The 18,255-nt window shown below is 40.8% G+C and overlaps 1 long non-coding RNA gene across 1 annotated transcript; it reads right to left on the bottom strand.

Annotated features, from left to right (window-relative positions):
* Positions 1–9,784: 9,784 nt before the first annotated feature.
* On the bottom strand, positions 9,785–17,871 carry LOC132868550 (uncharacterized). The gene is made up of 2 exons (XR_009650854.1): positions 17,619–17,871; positions 9,785–10,169 (listed from the first exon to the last, which is right to left on the bottom strand). It is a non-coding gene; the product is annotated as an uncharacterized LOC132868550 (long non-coding RNA).
* Between the last annotated feature and the right edge of the window lie 384 nt (positions 17,872–18,255).

Here is an 18,255-nt window from a genome sequence, read left to right as displayed (position 1 = left end):
GTCTTTACAGGTGATTGATTTTTTTGTTTGTTTGTTTTTTTAATGGTTCAGATTAATTAACATTATGTGCATGTTGGGGCGGCATGGTGGTGTAGTGGTTTGAGCCCCGTGTGGCCGACAAGGGCCTTTCTGTGTGGAGTTTGCATGTTCTCCCTGTGTCCGCGTGGGTTTCCTCCAGGTGCTCCGGTTTCCCCCACAGTCCAAAGACATGCAGGTTAGGTTAACTGGTGACTCTAAATTGACCATAGGTGTGAATGTGAGTGTGAATGGTTGTCTGTGTCTATGTGTCAGCCTTGTGATGACCTGGCGACTTGTCCAGGGTGTACCCTGCCTTTTGCCCGTAGTCAGCTGGGATAGGCTCCAGCTTGCCTGTGACTCTGTAGAACAGGATAAACCAGCTAGAGATAATAAGAGATGAGATGTACATGTTAATGTTTTCAAAGTCAAGAAAGCAGGGAAGTTTTCTTTTTAATATTAGCACATGCTATATACTCACATCACTGGTTTCTGGGCAAACAAAATGTGGGACTGGGCTCAGGTTGGAGTGCTTTAGCCAAGTGTATGAAGACTTAGCTAAATGAGAGAATTGAGCTTTTATTTTTTTAAAATAAAATTTTTGCAAAAATTCTAAAAACTTGTTCTTGCTTTGTTATTATGGGTATAGGATATGGCCAAAAAAGATTATATAATGTAAATGACAGATGTAAATGTAATCCTTTTGAAATGAATCCTATAAAAATTTAAATGTGTAAAACGGAATAGATCTGTATACCTTTTGTGTTTCATGTAAACATCTTAAAACAAAATTTATGAATGGCATTTTTCACTGTCCAAGCCCGATAATTACACTTTACTTTGAAATAAAATTAATATTTCAAATTAAAAATAATTCAATTTCTTTAACTTGTGCTTGAATCACCCTTTTCCATGAGTCATCAATTACAAGTTATGAAATATGTACATTTTTATCTCTCAACATTCACTTTATCCTGTTACCTGAGCACATTCACCCCCATGAAATATTTGGAGTGTTCCACATGTCACAGGATGTTTCATCACCCAGTTATCCTGAAGATCATGTAAAGAAGAAAATTAAGTTCTGTCATTACTTACTTTTAATGATATTGACTGACAAAGCCACTTTCAAAAGTACAGCTGTTACTCAAATTATCAATTCAAAGTACTAAATACATTTTAAGTACATGATTAAAGTGTCCATATGCAGTTAGCATGGATGCTAGTTAATCACATTCAGTATATTTTTCTAATTCTATGCTTTAAAAACTCCTCAACCTTGGATAAACATTTTAGAACTGGTAAATACAGAGTTTCTTAAATTCAATGTTGAAAATGATGAAGCTTCTTTTTTTAAGATTTACAAGAGGTAAATAGCATCCAAATCATGGACTCACTTGCTCACTCCTTGAAGAACAAAATGGCCAGAGTAGGTCAGTATTGCAGCAGAGATTGTCTGTCATCAACACATACATTAATAGGCCACTCTAACAGGAAATTGCTCTGGAGTCTAAGATTCCTGTTCTTAGTTGGCAGGAGTGGGTTAGGGCAAGGTTAGGGATGGGCAGCCATGGCGTAAAGGTTAGAGAAGCAGTCTTGGGCCAAAGGGTTGCTGGTTCAATTCCCAGGACTGGCAGGACAGTCCATAGCTGAAGTACCCTTGAGCAAGGCATCTAACCCCCAGCTGCTCCCCAGGTCGTGTGTGTGTGTGTGTGCTTGTTGTACATTGCTCTGGATAAGAGCATCTGCTAAATACCTGTAATGTAAATGTAGCGTGCATACCTCTGCCAAACCACATACAGTGGCATGCAAAAGTTTGGGCACCCTTACTGAAAATGTCTGTTACTGTGAATAGTTAAGTGAGCAGAAGATGAACTGATCACCAAAAGGCATAAAGGTGAAGACATGACATTTCAGCGTTTTCTGCAAGATTTGTGTATTATTTTTGTTTTGTACAATTGGAGAGTGAAAAAAAGAAAAGGAGCACCATGCAAAAGTTTGGGCACCCCAATACATTTGAGTTCTCAGGTAACTTTTATCAAGGTTTCAGACCTTAATTAGCTTTTTGAGCTGTGGCTTGTTCAAATTCTTCATTAGGAAAAGGTCAGATGATGCAGATTTCAAAGCTGTATAAATTCTCTGACTCCTCAAACTTGTCTCTAAAATCAACAGCCATGGGCTCCTCTAAGCAATTCCCTCGCATTCTGAATAATAAAATAATTGATGCTCACAAAGCAGGAGAAGGCTACAAGAATGTAGCAAAGTGTTTTCAGGTAGCCGTTTCCTCAGATTGTAATGTTATTAAGAAATGGCAGTTAACAGAAACAGTGGAGATCAAGGTGAGGTCTGGAAGATGAAGAAAACTTTCTGAAAGAACTGCTCGTTGGATTGCTAGAAAGGCAAATAAAAACCCTGTTTGACTGCAAAAGACCTTCAGAAAGATTTAGCAGACCCTGGAGTGGTGGTGCACTGTTCTACTATGCAGCGACACCTGAACAAATATGACCTTCATGGGAGAGTCATCAGAAGAAAATCTCTCCTGTGTCCTAGCCACAAAATTCAGTGTCTGAAGTTTGCAAATGAACATCTAAATAAGCCTGATGCAATTTGGAAACAAGCCCTGTGGACTTATGAAATCAAAATATAACTTTTTGGCCACAATGTGCCAAAAAATGTTTGGAGAAAAAAGGGTGCCAAATTCCAGGAAAAGAACACCTCTCCAACTCTGAAGCATGGGTGTGGATCGATCATGCTTTGGGGTTGTGTTGCAGCCAGTGGCACAGGGCACGTTTCATTGGTCGAGGGAAGTATGGATTCGAATAAATACCAGCAAATTCTGGAAGCAAACATCACACCATCTGTAAAAAAGTTGAAGTTAAAAGAGGATCCAAAACACACCTCAAAATCTACAATGGAATACCTCAAGAGGCACAAGCTGAAGGTTTTGCCATGGCCCTCACAGTCCCCTGACCTAAACGCCATTGAAAATCTGTGGATAGATCTCAAAAGAGCAGTGCATGCAAGACAGCCCAAGGAACTTGTAGAACTGGAAGCCTTTTGCAAGGACGAATGTGTGAAAATCCCCCAGGTAAGAACTGAAAGATTATTAGCTGGCTACAAAAAGTGTTTACAAGCTGTGATACTTGCCAAAGGGGGTGTTACTGGATACTAACCATGCAGGGTGCCCAAACTTTTGCTTTGGGCCCTTTTCCTTTTTTGTCATTTTGAAAATGTAAAAGATGAAAATAAAAAAAATTTGCTTAAAATATAAAGGGAATGAGTCATCTTTAACTTTATGCCTTTTGGAGATCATTTCATCTTCAACTTGCTTAACTGTTCACAGTAACAGCAATTTTGACCAGGGGCAGGGCTTTCCACAAGTGCCGGCTGCCGGCCATACAGCCGACTACACAATTAAGTCCAGCCGGCTACTTTAATGACTATTATTTTTGTAGACCACAGGCTCTAAATATTAATTTTCGATTTTAATAAAATTAAATGTTTATCTAACGGACTGACAATAATGTCAAACTGAACTGCACTCATTTAAGTTGTGATTCGCGCTGTTTGTACTGATAATAACCACAAATTCCCCACCGACTTCGTTGATCAAGGGAGAGTAACTCATCCGCGGCCCCGACATGCGGTGTGTGCGCGCGCACTCGGCGGAGGCAGTACTGTGTCGGGGCCGTCGGAGGGGACAGAAGCAGAGATGACGCTTATTTTGTCTCTGGTAAACCAGTCTTCTCTCGTTCAATTACGTGCTGGCATCAAAAGACACCGTTGGTTGTAAATGAAACCAAACTGAGTCGTTGGAGTGTATTTTCATACACAAATGGAGAAATGTTCGCTGAGCGTTTAATTGTGTAGCCACCACTGCAGACCGTTGTCGTTGTTAATTCATAGCATGCTCAGCTGCGTGAATGTCTCATGCACCGAAAATAAGAGATTTACAAGCCAGGAACGCCTCATGATGCAATACGCAAGAAAAGAAAGAAGATTTAATGCCATTTTACTTTGTATTTGAGTAAAGTGAATAAATAAATGGTCTGTGGAAAATACATTTAATCCTGGGAACTGCGTGCACAGGAGTTTATTTTGTGTTTACTCCCCCCCCCCCCCCCCCCCCCCCCCCCACTTATTTGTCATGGCTGGCTAGTATGAGCCTTAGTGGAAAGCCCTGCAGGGGTGTCCAAACTTTTGCATACCACTGTATTATCAAAATCAAGTCGCTTGAACATAGGATAATAAAGCTGTACACCAAATTTAATCTAAATCCGTTCACTACTTTTTGAGTTATGCTGGGGAAAGGAGAAAAAAATTCTGGATCTGCGTACATATCTGGATCCTGGGTCCACATACATATCCGGATTTGCATCAAAATCTAATCAGTTGTTCCTTGGCTCATGGCTCACCTTTCCTCAAAATTTCATCAAAATCTGTTCAGTACTTTTTGAGTTACATTGGGAACAAACAAACGGAGGTGAAAACATACCCTCCTCCAACAAAGTTGGCAGATGTAATAAAAAAGAGTAACAATGACAACAATAATAATGTTTGTATTTTTGTAAATAAATAATATTAAAATGATTCATGAGGTTTGCTCGCTAACATTTTCATAAAGATTTTCAACTTTGGCCACTGTGTTGTTACACTTGTATCCTACTTATCCGCCCTCTCCTGCCTGCTGTGTCAATGTTTTGCCACCAGGTGGCTCTCTTTCACCACGCACACTCCTTTCATCCTGCGATCAGCTGTTCTCAGGCAAAGCTCAAGCAATTCTGCTGAAGTCTTTCCTCTGAGGTATCTGATTTGACTTTAAAGGCATGCTGTGTGTTTCTGAGCATGCATGTGGTCTCTGCATTACTGTTTGTCTCTAATATTTGACATCCAATTATCAAACCTACAATATACACATCAGCAGGTTCTTAACATAACCTGTTTGACCTAATTATAAGCCTGTCCCAGGTTTATGCTGTCTCAAATGTCAGCATTCATCATCCTTTTGTATTCTACGGGAAGCCCTTGAGGGCACAGACTCCAGTGGCATCAGGTGTTCTTCTAGAGCACAACACACACGACACACCTCTCCTGAAGAGGCACTGTAGTGGTTTGTTGAAGTATGAAATGTCATGATAGAAATATTTATTGTTCATTGTTTGGTGAGTTTATATAGTACAGTAAACTATTATATAGTATGTGCACTCAAAAGCCACTTATAGCTACACTCATTGGCAGATTACAGGGAAGTAAAACGGATTGTGCAATGTCTCGTTCTCCCTTTACCCCATTTTACTCCCTTTGGCTCAGCAGTGAGACTGACCTGAGTTGATGTAGGTAGGCTACATTGTGATGGTCTGTGAAAACCGTCAGATGCCATTGTGACTAAGGTTTGAAAAAGCCAAAAAATGACAAAACAAGGACCAAAACTGAGTTTTACTGCCAACAATATACCTTGACATCTCTACTGTAATAGAATTATACAGTATTTTACTAAATGATAGAGAAATGTTTCTAATTCAGCTATTTCTTACCTTGCCTTGGCATCTGTCTGCAAAGATCATGTTGGATAAGGAGCCAGTTTAAAACAAGCACAGCTATAAATGCAGTCAGTCTCACTAAATACTGTACATCTAAAAAGTTTCTAGTTATTTGTGCTTTTCTCATGACTTGATCAAATTTTTTGATAATTACATTGCATAGCGGGGCGGCACGGTGGTGTAGTAGTTAGCGCTGTCACCTCACAGCAAGAAGGTCTGGTTTCGAGCCCCGTGGCTGGCGAGGGCCTTTCTGTGCGGAGTTTGCATGTTCTCCCTGTGTCCGCGTGGGTTTCCTCCAGGTGCTCCGGTTTCCCCCACAGTCCAAAGACATGCAGGTTAGGTTAACTGGTGACTCTAAATTGACCGTAGGTGTGAATGTGAGTGTGAATGGTTGTCTGTGTCTATGTGTCAGCCCTGTGATGACCTGGCGACTTGTCCAGGGTGTACCCCACCTTTCGCCCGTAGTCAGCTGGGATAGGCTCCAACTTGCCTGCAACCCTGTAGAACAGGATAAAGCGGCTAGAGATAATGAGATGAGATGAGACATTGCATAGCAGGATGAACACAAGCCTAATGAGTTTAGTTTGTAATCAGATAGCAGTTGTTAAATACTTTTATTCCATAAGTAAACATATTTCAGGGCTGATTAAAAATATATGTATACAGTATATGCGTGTCTATAAAGCAACTGTTGATTTCCTTTGTTCAAGTAAAGGTTGGAGGTACAATATGTTGGTATGAGACTGCAGTTAAAGGGTCTTCGGATCTTCTGGCTTATCAGTATGTGAGGCTGTGTGCATTTTTGTCTAGTGACGCATAGAAAAGAGAAAGCCAGTGTTTGTGTGCCAGTCTTGCTAGATAGGTAGATAAGATGACAAAGACGGTGTTGACAGGAGAAAGTAAGTAAGTGTGTGTGTGTGTTCTGCCTGGAATGTAAGTGTGGAGTTCTTCCAATCTTCCAGGAGCCTGGATCAAGTGGCTGTTGTGCGAGTCTCGGCTTTGGATCTTCTTACTTACCTGAGTTTAACTGCTTCAGATATAGATACTGTTTTTCTTGTTGCTTAAGTATGGCACTTATGTAGTACATTCAAAGTGTCCCTTTTTAGAGCACACAATTGTAGAGCTGTGGTGCTAATATCTCCTGTGCTAATTAACTTGTACTTCTCATGTAAGGAAATTTGTAATAGTGGGTTATTGGCATAAAAAAATGGCATGCCCCCTAAATCAAACATTTCAGGAGAAACTTCAGATAATAAAGCTCAAATTTCTATAATATCCTAGAAAAGATTTCTAACCAAATTTTTTAGGTGTACAATGTTGCTCTTTGTTGAATGGCCTGCCTGCGGTGATGCTGGATTCATATCTTTATTATCCCATATTCTATTTTGCAGGATGTGTCACAGACTAGCAGCCTTTTCCCTTGAAACTGTTCCCTTGAAATCTGCATATGGAGGACTCGGCTCATTTTTTCCCAGCTCTCCTGTTTCCAGTAAGCCGCCGCCCTCCTCCCCCTCTCTGTGGCTTTGCATTGAGTTTACCACTAATGGGCCGCTTCTCCTAGTGCCACTGTTTGCATTACAGTAACGTGTGTTTGCTCAGGGCCTGGCTTTAGCTTGCCGACGCAGGCTCATGGCTCTATGGATTTTTCCTAACCTTCATATGATAGAGCCAGTGTTTGTGGAAAACTTTATTAGAAGTAGTGGAAGAGAGTGTGTCTTAGTACAGCGTGAAGTGGAACTACAATCACTTTTGACTTGCTGAGCAGAGTGTCACAGAACTGAAGTTATACACAGTGTGTGTGTGTGTGTGTGTGTGTGTGTGTGTGTATGTTTAACTGTAAGAGATACGCTTACTTGTAATGTTTGGAGGCTGAATGCCTGAGGCAGTGAGTTGCTGTCATGCTATAATAATGTCGTGCAGTACAGAGTTTGCCCCTGCATCAATAATGGCAATTATGTCTCATAATGGTGGAAAAGAGTGAGCCAAAGGTGGAAAGTAGAGCATTATCCAGCTGTGGGGTGTGGCACGTCTGTTGGTGTGTGTGTGTGTGTGTGTTACTCAGCGAACGACCTCCTCACACCCTTATCACAGCTTGTATTTACCTGTTGTGTTCCCATGGTGATTCCCGCCTTTTCTGTAAACCTCAAAAGGTGTCAGCAGGTGTGTAGTAGAGAGAGAGAGAGAGAGACTAGGTTAGAAGTCCACTAGTGTTTGTGCCAACATTAAACCTATTTATACTCTGATTCATCAAATATGATCCTTCATTCACCAGTTTGGCAATTCTGTGTTTTATTTGTTTCTTACTACATTAAATTTGTGCAAGATTTCAAATGGGAAAGTGTTTGATATTTATCCCATGCTATTATAGTATCGAGCAAAATGCAAGGTGTGCATTTTATAATGTTATATTACACAATAAAGTATTATTTAATGAAGTCCTGTACACACCAAATCTTTGCTTCATCCATTTTTGGCATTTTGTAAATATACAACTACTTTGGAAAGACCTGATAATTTGGATTGGACCTAATCATTTATCATATTGATTTAATTGAGTTAATAAAGTCTGTAATGATGAAGTAGAGCAGCATTTTGTTTATTTTTCTCATCTCATTATCTCTAGCCGCTTCATCCTGCTCTACAGGGCCGCAGGCAAGCCAGAGCCCATCCCAGCTGACCACGGGCGAAAGGCCCTGGACAAGTCGCCAGGTCATCACAGGGCTGACACATAGACACAGACAACCATTCACACTCACAGTCAATTTAGAGTCACCAGTTAACCTAACCTGCATGTCTTTGGACTGTGGGGGAAACCGGAGCACCCGGAGGAAACCCACACGGACACGGGGAGAACATGCAAACTCCACACAGAAAGGCCCTTGCCGGCCACGGGGCTCGAACCCGGACCTTCTTGCTGTGAGGCGACAGCGCTAACCACTACACCACCGTGCCGCCCTTGTTTATTTTTAACATCTTATTTTATTATTTATATTAGTTAATCTTAGTTACATGTCATATTTAGAAATGTTACATTTTCATAGTTTTATAACTGGAAATTTGCTAAATTTATTATTTAGTGAATAGTAAACCTGCAAAAACGATGGGGATTTTTATGTGGTTGTCCACACTTTGCTTAAGGTTATCCTTTTTTGCTTATGTGGAGTAAAAAGAGATAATAAAGCAGTAAAAGGGGAAGGCTGATAGAAGGTACGTGCCTACAACTGAAAATGAAAGAAAGACGGTGAACGTTTGTGAATGACAACGAGCAAGCGGTCGATGACTTTCTTCGAAACAGGAAGTGTGGTGATGTCACTCTGCACATTGACGCAGCCATCTGCTCCTGCTGACGGCCAGTATTTTTCTCTGTTGCTATGGCGATGGCTGCGGTGTAAGCAAACATCCGGACCTGAAGCCCCCCTCCACACACACACACACACTTTACCGTTTATATTATCACAGCACCACACCTGCACATTAATGGCTTTCCTCTGAATGGTTCCTGGCTAAAAACAGACTCAATATAAAAAATGATGACTAAATTAAATCCTGACAACTGATCATATTATTTACTGAGCAAGGTGTGTAATCTGGTGTGTGTGTGTGTGTGTGTTTTGGAAACTGCAATAGTGTGTCTCCTCAATGGAATATGATGGGCTTCCCTTTTCATCACTGCTAGAAAGAAACATCTAAACTTAACTTTTTAAAAAAAAATTTTTTTTCAAATGGCCCATCATTTATTTATGGTGTTTGAGGTGCCAATGTGCTTTAGTTCAACTGTGTGTTACATAACCACATGGAATCCCTTCTAGTCTTTTTTATTCTGTGTGAATGACTAGGTAGAACAGTGAATAGCCTATATTACAGCTGTACACGAATACATGGACATATTACTGATTTTTTTTTTTTATCTTTGAATAACCAGGCCAAGACGTTACTGAAATGAATGTGGATTGATTTTCAAACCCAGCCGGCATTTCCTCTTCATTTGGTAAGCCGACACAAATGAGTGTATGTGTATTTGGTTTCCATGGTCACACAAAGCGACTGGTGTTTCTTGATGTTGTTTTTTAAACTGGGTTTTCAACTGCTTTCATGGTGGAAACTGAGCTCTACAAACGACAAGAGGACTCACTGTAACAGCTGAAGAGACAGTGAACGCCTTGGAGCTTTGGACTCATTTCAGATAATCTCAGATCACAAGGAAACAGATGCGACAGACTCAGTTTGACTTGGAGCCTTTTAGCTTTTATTGATGTCTCGGTTTTATTGAGGTCACAGGACAAGTCACTGGCGCCAGCCCATAATTAGTCGTCTACATTCGTATTATCACATATGATCACATTAATACGTAACTTCAATAAACTGTATATATCCACCTCGCTCTGGATCCCAGCTGTGGAAGGTGCCGGAGAGTGGATTTTCTCAGAATGTAGGCTGGTGGCGTGCATCTGTGTGTGTGTGTGTGTGTGTGTGTATCTCTAAGGTGTTATGTTGGCAAGACCAGGCCCCTGTTCCTGCTGAACTGAGCCAGCTGAAGAGAGACACTGATTATCAGCACAGCAGGCACAGGAGACCAGCCCACTGATACAGACCAGAAAGAAACACCAGCACACACTGCGAGAAAGAGAGAGAGAGAGAGAATCTGTGAGCATCCATATTCATTGCACGTGTGTGTGTGTGTGTGATTAATAATAATAATAATAATAATAATAATAATAAACAACTTAATACTTAATTTTATTTCTATATTTTTACACATTTGTTTTATTTTCGTTTTTATTGTCACAATTAAAATTGTTTTAATGCTCTCTCTCTCTCTCTCTCTCTCTCTCTCTCTCTCTCTCTCTCTCTCACACACACACACACACACACACACACACACACACACACACACACGCAAAATAAAATAAAATTCATGCATTAAAAATGACAATACCCAATAAAATATTGTGCGTGCGCTGTTTTTTCACCATCCTGTCTGTCACCGTGTCTTGTGTTTGTAGTGTATTTTATTTCATTTTCTTATTTTCTTCTCTACTTGATTCATTATTCCTCCCTGTACCCTATGAACAACTCCTCTTATTTTTTTTTTAAATATGTGCTTTACAAACAAACAGACATGACTAGATAACTGTTCACTCAGTTATAGTGAGAATTAAGAAGAATTGCAAGCCTTGCGTGACATGGATGAATACCAGATATACTGGGATATATTTTACTCAGCATTGCAGACAAACAGACATCATTTCCGAGATGATGAACTAAGCACGCTCAGACCTTCGATCCATACTCATGCAAAAAGTTGCACTCATTCTGTCGGCTCCGCACACTCACATATGAATTTGAATGTTGTAGCATATCCGTCTCCAGAGAGCACATAATAATAAACCAAGAATTTTTTTTTAAAAAAAAGTCTCAGTCTCCTAAAACCACACCTGACAGACGCATACACAGTCAGCTGTTGAGACATACCACACACACCTACAGGAGTCTGTCCAAGAATAATACACGAGTGCGAAAACTTAGCCATGTGGATGTCGGGTGTGGTAGTGTGAAAATATGCGTTAAGAAATATTCTGAACAGATTTTTGATCAATGATAGATGGCATTTGGTGTTGATAGGCAAAAGATGTCATATAAAATGAAAGATTACCAATAAGACCTGTTGTAATGGAGAAATATCTATCTATCTATCTATCTATCTATCTATCTATCTATCTATCTTGTTTGTTTATTTTCATATACTTCTTAATGACTTGCTTGCTTACTTACATTATCATGGGCAAAATTATTTGTGTAAATATAATTCTACAAAATCTGCTTCATAGCATTATATGTTATGCTTTTTTTTCTGCACAGCCAAAATGAACAAAAAATATTTGCTTTGATTTTATTTCTATAATTTTCGATAGTTTTGATGATTAGTTCCATTCTGAAACTATATATTAAAAAAAGTGGTAGTGCATAGAAAAATAAACATCATGAAGGTTTTTTAAAACATTTTTTAACACAAGGTCTATTTTTAAATACATTTATTGTTGGCAGTTTGGCAGCTAGGTGAATATTTCCTCAGGACTCTTTCCACTCCAGCTTGGGGTGTTTGGGCAGACAAACAGCTTTTGTGATTGACTGACTGACTTGACTGGGTTCTGCAGCGCTTTGAAAGGAAAGCTGATGATGCATGACGGATGATAACTAAAGACTGAAGACTAGCTGAAACTGGTACACATTACAAAATACACAAAATGAGAACAGATTGCTGATGTGCAAATAGACAGACACCACAGATTGATTCAGATTGAGATTTTACAGTGAAACACCAGTCAGCAGTATGAAGTTGGGTGTGCAAAATAAATAAATAAATAAATAAATAAATAAAAAACATGCAGGAAAAGGTGATAATGTGTCAAAAGTAGAATTTTAAAGAAAGGTCTTAAAGAAATTAACTCATATTATGACTGAAAAAATGTCATTTATATAGTTAGATTTTAGGTACAATAACTTTTTTTTCTTTAATTAAACAGTCCCAGGAATGTTCGGTTCAAAGAACATCAAGTTTTCTGGGCACTTTTTATATAACATTTGTAAACATTCCTACAACATTGATGCAACATAGGAATGTTAATGTTTCCATAATGTTTTTGTTAAGCTTGGAGTGTAGTGTTAGCAGCATTCTAATAACATTGTGAAGCAAACCCTTACTTCACAATGGAGATTTATCAAGAACACCACAAAAACATTTTTGGAATGTTACAGGCTAACCTTCCTAGAACCTTTTGATTACGTAGTAACTGTTCAAATAATATGTTATTAGCTGGGATAATGGGAAAGATATGATATTATATTCAGAAATCTGTTTAATAAAGTAGAAATCAAGATCAGGGTGATGGTTTGGCAGATGCTCATGGGCAAGCCTTGTCTGGACTCGTGTGCTGACTCTGGGGGGCAGAACTTAACCACTGTGAACATGGAGGTTCAGTACACTGTTCACATGTGGTTAAGTCCTGCTACCACGGAGCCAGGAGGCAATACTGTATATTTTTCTGGTATGTGTATATGCATTAGTGTGTGTGTGTGTGTGTGTGTGTGTGTGTGTGTGTGTGTGTGTAAAAGTAGCTTCGTGCATGCACATACTGGCTCGAGAGGGTGTGTCGGCGCCTTCCAGTATTCACGTGGGCACACACACACATTCCAGTAGGATTAAGAGCCTGCATGTTTATGTGTAGTTGTGTGTCTGTGCATCTGTCTGGGTCTGTGAGGGGAAGCATGCACTGTCTGGGTTGTTTCTTCAAACCAGCCATTGGAAATCCCTGGCAATGTGATTCAGTCATTAAGGTTAAAAATCACTCTGCCAGGAATTCCCCTGGCCAGCAGCAGGTACACTGGGGGGAAGAGGGGGAGGAGGGAAGGGTACGTGTGAACGTGTGTGAGGTCATCCTAGCTGAGGCATCGGGCTCCGTTCGGCTCCGTATAGTACATTCAGAGTGTGAGTCTTCTCTTTGTCGTGCAGCTGCAGATCATTGTGGTCACCTCTTGTCCTCTTAGAGCTTCGCAATGCCCGGTACCCAGGCTTCCTGTGAGCTTATAAAAATAGCTTCTCAATGACAGGCCTTCTCTCAGTGAGGTCAGACAGGAAGTATGAGCTGAGCTCCGTCTCAGGATCAGCTTGATTTTTCATTCAGGAGGGATCAACTTCTACTTTGAGATAAAGAATCTCTCTGATGCCTGGTTACAAAAGGGACAGCAACGTCACAGGCATTTAGTTACTTCTACCAGAACAGCCTCATGAGTACAAATGAATAAAAATTCACACTGGTTAATAACTGTCAAGGTTAGAGAGAGGGCCAGAGCTTGTCTTGTGACCTTATTCGTCAACAAAATCATTTGCTGATTAGAATCCCTACACATTTTGCATATGAGCTCTTGTTTTGCTGGAAGGATATTGAGGGTATTAGACAAAATATGTCTGCCTGAATCATAATTCCATAATAATAATAATAACTATTATTATTATTATTATTATTATTATTATTATTATTATTATTATTATTATTATAAGTTCAGCAATAATTATAGCTTATTCATAATTTATTCATTTATTGATATCAATTTTGAAAAAATGTTTTATAATATTATTAATATATCCTGATGAGGGATGCAGTGGATCTGGAGGCTGCTGGGAACACTGAGTACAAGATGAGAGAATTCTCCCTGAAGGGGACGCCAGTCTATCACAGGGCAGCGCGCGCACACACACACACACACACACACACACACACACACACACACACACACACACACACACACACACACGCACGCACGCCTGGGGCTATTTAGCGTAACCAATCTGCCTATCTGTTTTTGGACAGAAGGAGGAAACTGGAGAATCCAGAGGAAACCCACATGGGGGAGAACATAAGAAACTCCACACAGACAGTAAAATGACAGATGTGTAAAATCGAAAGAAATCACTTGTTCATTAGAATTGCTGAATTTTGCAGGTGATCTCATAATTTGCTTGTACGGATTTACGCCCAACGAGATATCGGACAAAACATTGGCCAAATCCATCCATCCATTATCTGTAGCTGCTTATCCTGTTCTACAGGGTCGCAGGCAAGCTGGAGCCTATCCCAGCTGACTATGGGCAAGAGGTGGCCTGGACATGTTGCCAGATCAACTCAGGGCTGACACATAGAGACAAACAATCATTCACACTCTCACCTACAGTCAATTTAGAGCCACCAGTTAACCTAACCTGCATGTCTTTGGACTGTGGGGAAAACTGGAGCACCTGGAGGAAACCCATGCAGACACAGGGAGAACATGCAAACTCCACACAGAAAGACCCTCGTTGGCCACTGGGCTTGAACTCAGGACCTTCTTGCTGTGAGGCAACAGTGCTAACCACTACACCACTGTGCCGCCATTAATCACATAATAATAATTATATAAAATAATAATAATTATAAATACTAACATAAATTTAAAGGTACTCTGTAATTGTAGTTTTTTAATCTATACACTGATCACAAATCAATATATTATTATCAAGCTCATTTTTTAAATACTGGGCTCTCATAATTACTGTTTGATGTTTTGTAAAGAGGGATTATCACGAAAGTAATCTTCTGATCTCGAACTCCATCTCGATCCCACACAGTCAGTGACAGGAACATTTCAAGAGCAGAATCGCCCACATGGGGAACTCCTATCCTAAACCTAAACAAACCCCTTCTTTTATGTGTGCATATGTGTACATTGTGTGTGTGTGTGTCCCACTGCAACAAGCAAACTAGGAGTAAAGTGTGCTGGCCAAACCTCTTTCCTCCTCTCTTTCACTGTTGCTACTGTCTAATGCTAAAAGCTGAATGACCCTCAGCACTTACATTTACAGCACTCAATCCACAGCTGAATATGGCGAGTGCAGTGTGTGTGTGTGTGTGTGTGTGTGTGTGTGTGTGTGAGAGAGACACTTTCTACATCTATGCAAGAGGAGGTTTTTAAGGGGAAGTGTGACTGGCTGTGAAGGGATAACATACGTTATCACTCATACACACTTTCACACACAGGACGAGGCTGTGCAGCGAAAACTGTAAAAAGAAAATTGAATCAACAAAATAAAAAAACCTGCTATTTGAAATATTTGTTTTCATAAATTTGCTCTTTCCCCACATATTCCCTAAAATCAGAAAAAACTTTTTCAGGAACTTTCACTTGAAATGGCCTGGAGTGATGCAAAACCCAATACAGGAGGAGAAATGAGTAAAGAGATCATCTGAGTCACTGATGCTATTTGAAGAAGGAGAGTAAATGCATTTTCCCAATTGCCTCCACCAACCACACTGAGCCATTTAGAAAGCTTCTCCTCCACTCTTGATGGAGCAAAGATGGGTGAAGGGAGGATCCTGACACTTAAATTCTCTCTCTCGCTCACTCCATCCATTAATATTTTCCATCAGATCTTTTCCCTCCTTTCCGCTTTCCTCTATTTGGTTGAAGTGGTGGTTTTTAACACCAATGAGCTCAGTCTTTCCCTCTTGTGAGTGACAGCTCATAGGGTGGTGTGGCAAAAGTGGTTCAGCCTCTGAAGATGCCAGAGGAGAGAGAACATAGCAAGGACTGAGGCAAAGGGACAAATCCAACTTTTCCTCAGAACGCTGAGAGATCTGTTTTCCACACTATGAGCACTTAGTCTAACGCCCCGCCGTTCAGGCCGATAGACACACCTTAATTCATATATAAGTAGATCCTTGCAATGTGCCATTTTAGAACTGAGCTACAGCAACAAATTGCACAAAAAACTGAGAAGTGATCAGTCTACTTTTATACTAAATTATCCAGTTTGATGAAAAGTATCAGTGTGTAGTTCGGATGTGCTATCGTCTATGACTACAGTGTGTCATGGTGGGTGCCTGAGTGTGTAGGCCTGCAGACAGACAGACAGACAGACAGACACACACACACACACACACACACACACACACAGAGAGAGAGAGAGAGAATAATGGCTGTTTCCCCAATGGAGAGCTGAAACAGCTGGGTCCTCTTCTCCACACACTTTAGATATGCTTGTCCCCTGTGTGTACTGTGTGTGTGTGTTGCACAGAAGCCGATTAACAGTACACACCCTGTCCAAACCTCAATCTCTTTTGTCAATTTATGTTCCTCTTTTTCTCTACTCACAAGGCTGGTTAACGTTGTCAAGTTTGATTCTGTTACGAGATTTTGTGTGGATGCCGATTTTTATGGGTTACTAAATTGAAAATGTCCTGAAAATGATTCGGAGGCTGATTACTATGCAGTGAAACTCCTACTGAGGACTTTATGGGTCAAAGACTATTTAAAAACTTTGTAAATTCCAAGCTGTAAATATACAGCTCGTTATACTCATGACTCAACAAAAGTAGCCAAAGGGTGCAGCGACCGGCATTCTTGCCGCAGTGAGTGACATTGAGTGAAGTGGATTCATTTTGCCGAAAGACTTTATTCTCTCAAATACGATTAAGCCAAATAAAGTCAAATCCAATTCCATTTAATAAGCTGCTTTTTAAAGCTCATGGTTGAAATGCTTTGAGGTGGTAAAAAGTTTGGTCTGAAAGAAACATGAAAAATGAAGATTGGATTAAAGCTTTCGCCTTTACTCTCTTTCTCTCTGTGTGTGTGTGTGTGTGTGTGTAAACCAAACTCCCAGCCATGCTTCCACACATCATAAAGCCATGGAAGTGTCAGGGGTCAAGTTATCCCCTCACACACACACACACACACACACACACACTGCACTTGTTCCACTAGCACACTCTTTCCTGGTTCTTGTCCCAGTCCACAGCTAGCGTAAAGTGACAAGAGTGACAGGTTTAAGGCCATAAGTCTTGCCTTTTTCCATCTCTCATGCTCCTTTTCTTCATGCAGTAACACTTTGGTCTTTACTGAGCACAATGTGAGACAAATTATCACCCTGATAGAGTTTTCTCGTCTTTCCTATGTCTCCAGAGTGGGACCTTGGGCATATTTTTCTCACTCCTACTTCATACCCCGTTCTTCCGAGTTGTTTAGGCTGTGCGGCATCTGGCTCGGCCTTACGAGCCCCAAGAACAATGACTGGAATGTTTCAGCGCTCTGTGTGGCTTCACAGCCCACTCTTCCAGAACTTTTTACGACCTCCGCTTTGCCCGGCCAAAAATGCACGTCTGGCTGACAGACGTCAGTGCGCACACAAAGACAGACCCACACTATCAGACAGACCGAAATCCCATTCAGAGGACTTATTTACAGATGACCTTTCTGGCAGACGGGACTTCACGGGCACCGCGGACTGGGGTGATTCCTCGCTCCTAATTGCAGTGCTCATGCATGCATGACCAACTAAGGACAAACCATCCTGAAAAGGCCGGCCTCCCTTCTCACAAACATCCCCATCACACACCCAGCGAGTGTACTTTCAGAGCTTAAGTGCCACACAGACATTTTAACATAAACAAGAGCTCCAGTGAGATGCCAGAAATGGTCTCCAGACCTGAACCAAACTTTTAAAGTTGTAAAAGAGAAGGCTCAAATGCTTACCTGTTACTTTTTTTGCACTTTTTCCCACTCTCCCTTCCTAAAACTCAGAGACTGAGAGAATCCTGAAGATCGCAGTGAGTTTTCAGAGGGAGCGTCCGGCAGCCTCGCAGACACCATGTGTGCAAGTGTGTGAAAGAAAGAGAGAGAGAGAGAGAGAGAGAGAGAGAGTGAGTGAGTGTCTGGGAGCCAGACGGGGTTAGAGCGAGGGTGTGAGTGAGTGAACGAGTGTGCATCGGAAGGGAATTCCGATTTGTATAACGTCAGAAGCCCAGTCCCCCCTCCTCCCTCCCTCCTTCCACTCCCTGGCAGTGTGGAGTACAGGAAGAGGCAGGGTGCAATTACACCACAGTGCTGCTAATAAAAGAGCAAGCCTGTTTCCCCTCTTTCAGGCAGTAGACAGCAGGCAATAACACACTCGCACGACGTACTCAGCCTTTTATTTTCCCTGTTTGATGAGCTGTTCCACCTACTCATTTGCTTCTCAGTCTAGCCAGTCCATGTGTGTGCATGCGTGTGAGATGTTTGATCTTCCAAAAACTACATTTGTCAAACCAATTCTTTACTGATGCACATGGATATAAAATCAGTTTGCTCCTCGGATGTGAATTACAGGGCCTGGAGTTTGAGAGAAACTGAG

This window comes from Neoarius graeffei, chromosome 20, assembly GCF_027579695.1.
Source record: "Neoarius graeffei isolate fNeoGra1 chromosome 20, fNeoGra1.pri, whole genome shotgun sequence".
In the NCBI taxonomy this organism is placed as follows: domain Eukaryota; kingdom Metazoa; phylum Chordata; class Actinopteri; order Siluriformes; family Ariidae; genus Neoarius; species Neoarius graeffei.
Note: the sequence above shows the minus strand (reverse complement) of the source record. Positions and strands in the feature narration are given on the sequence as shown.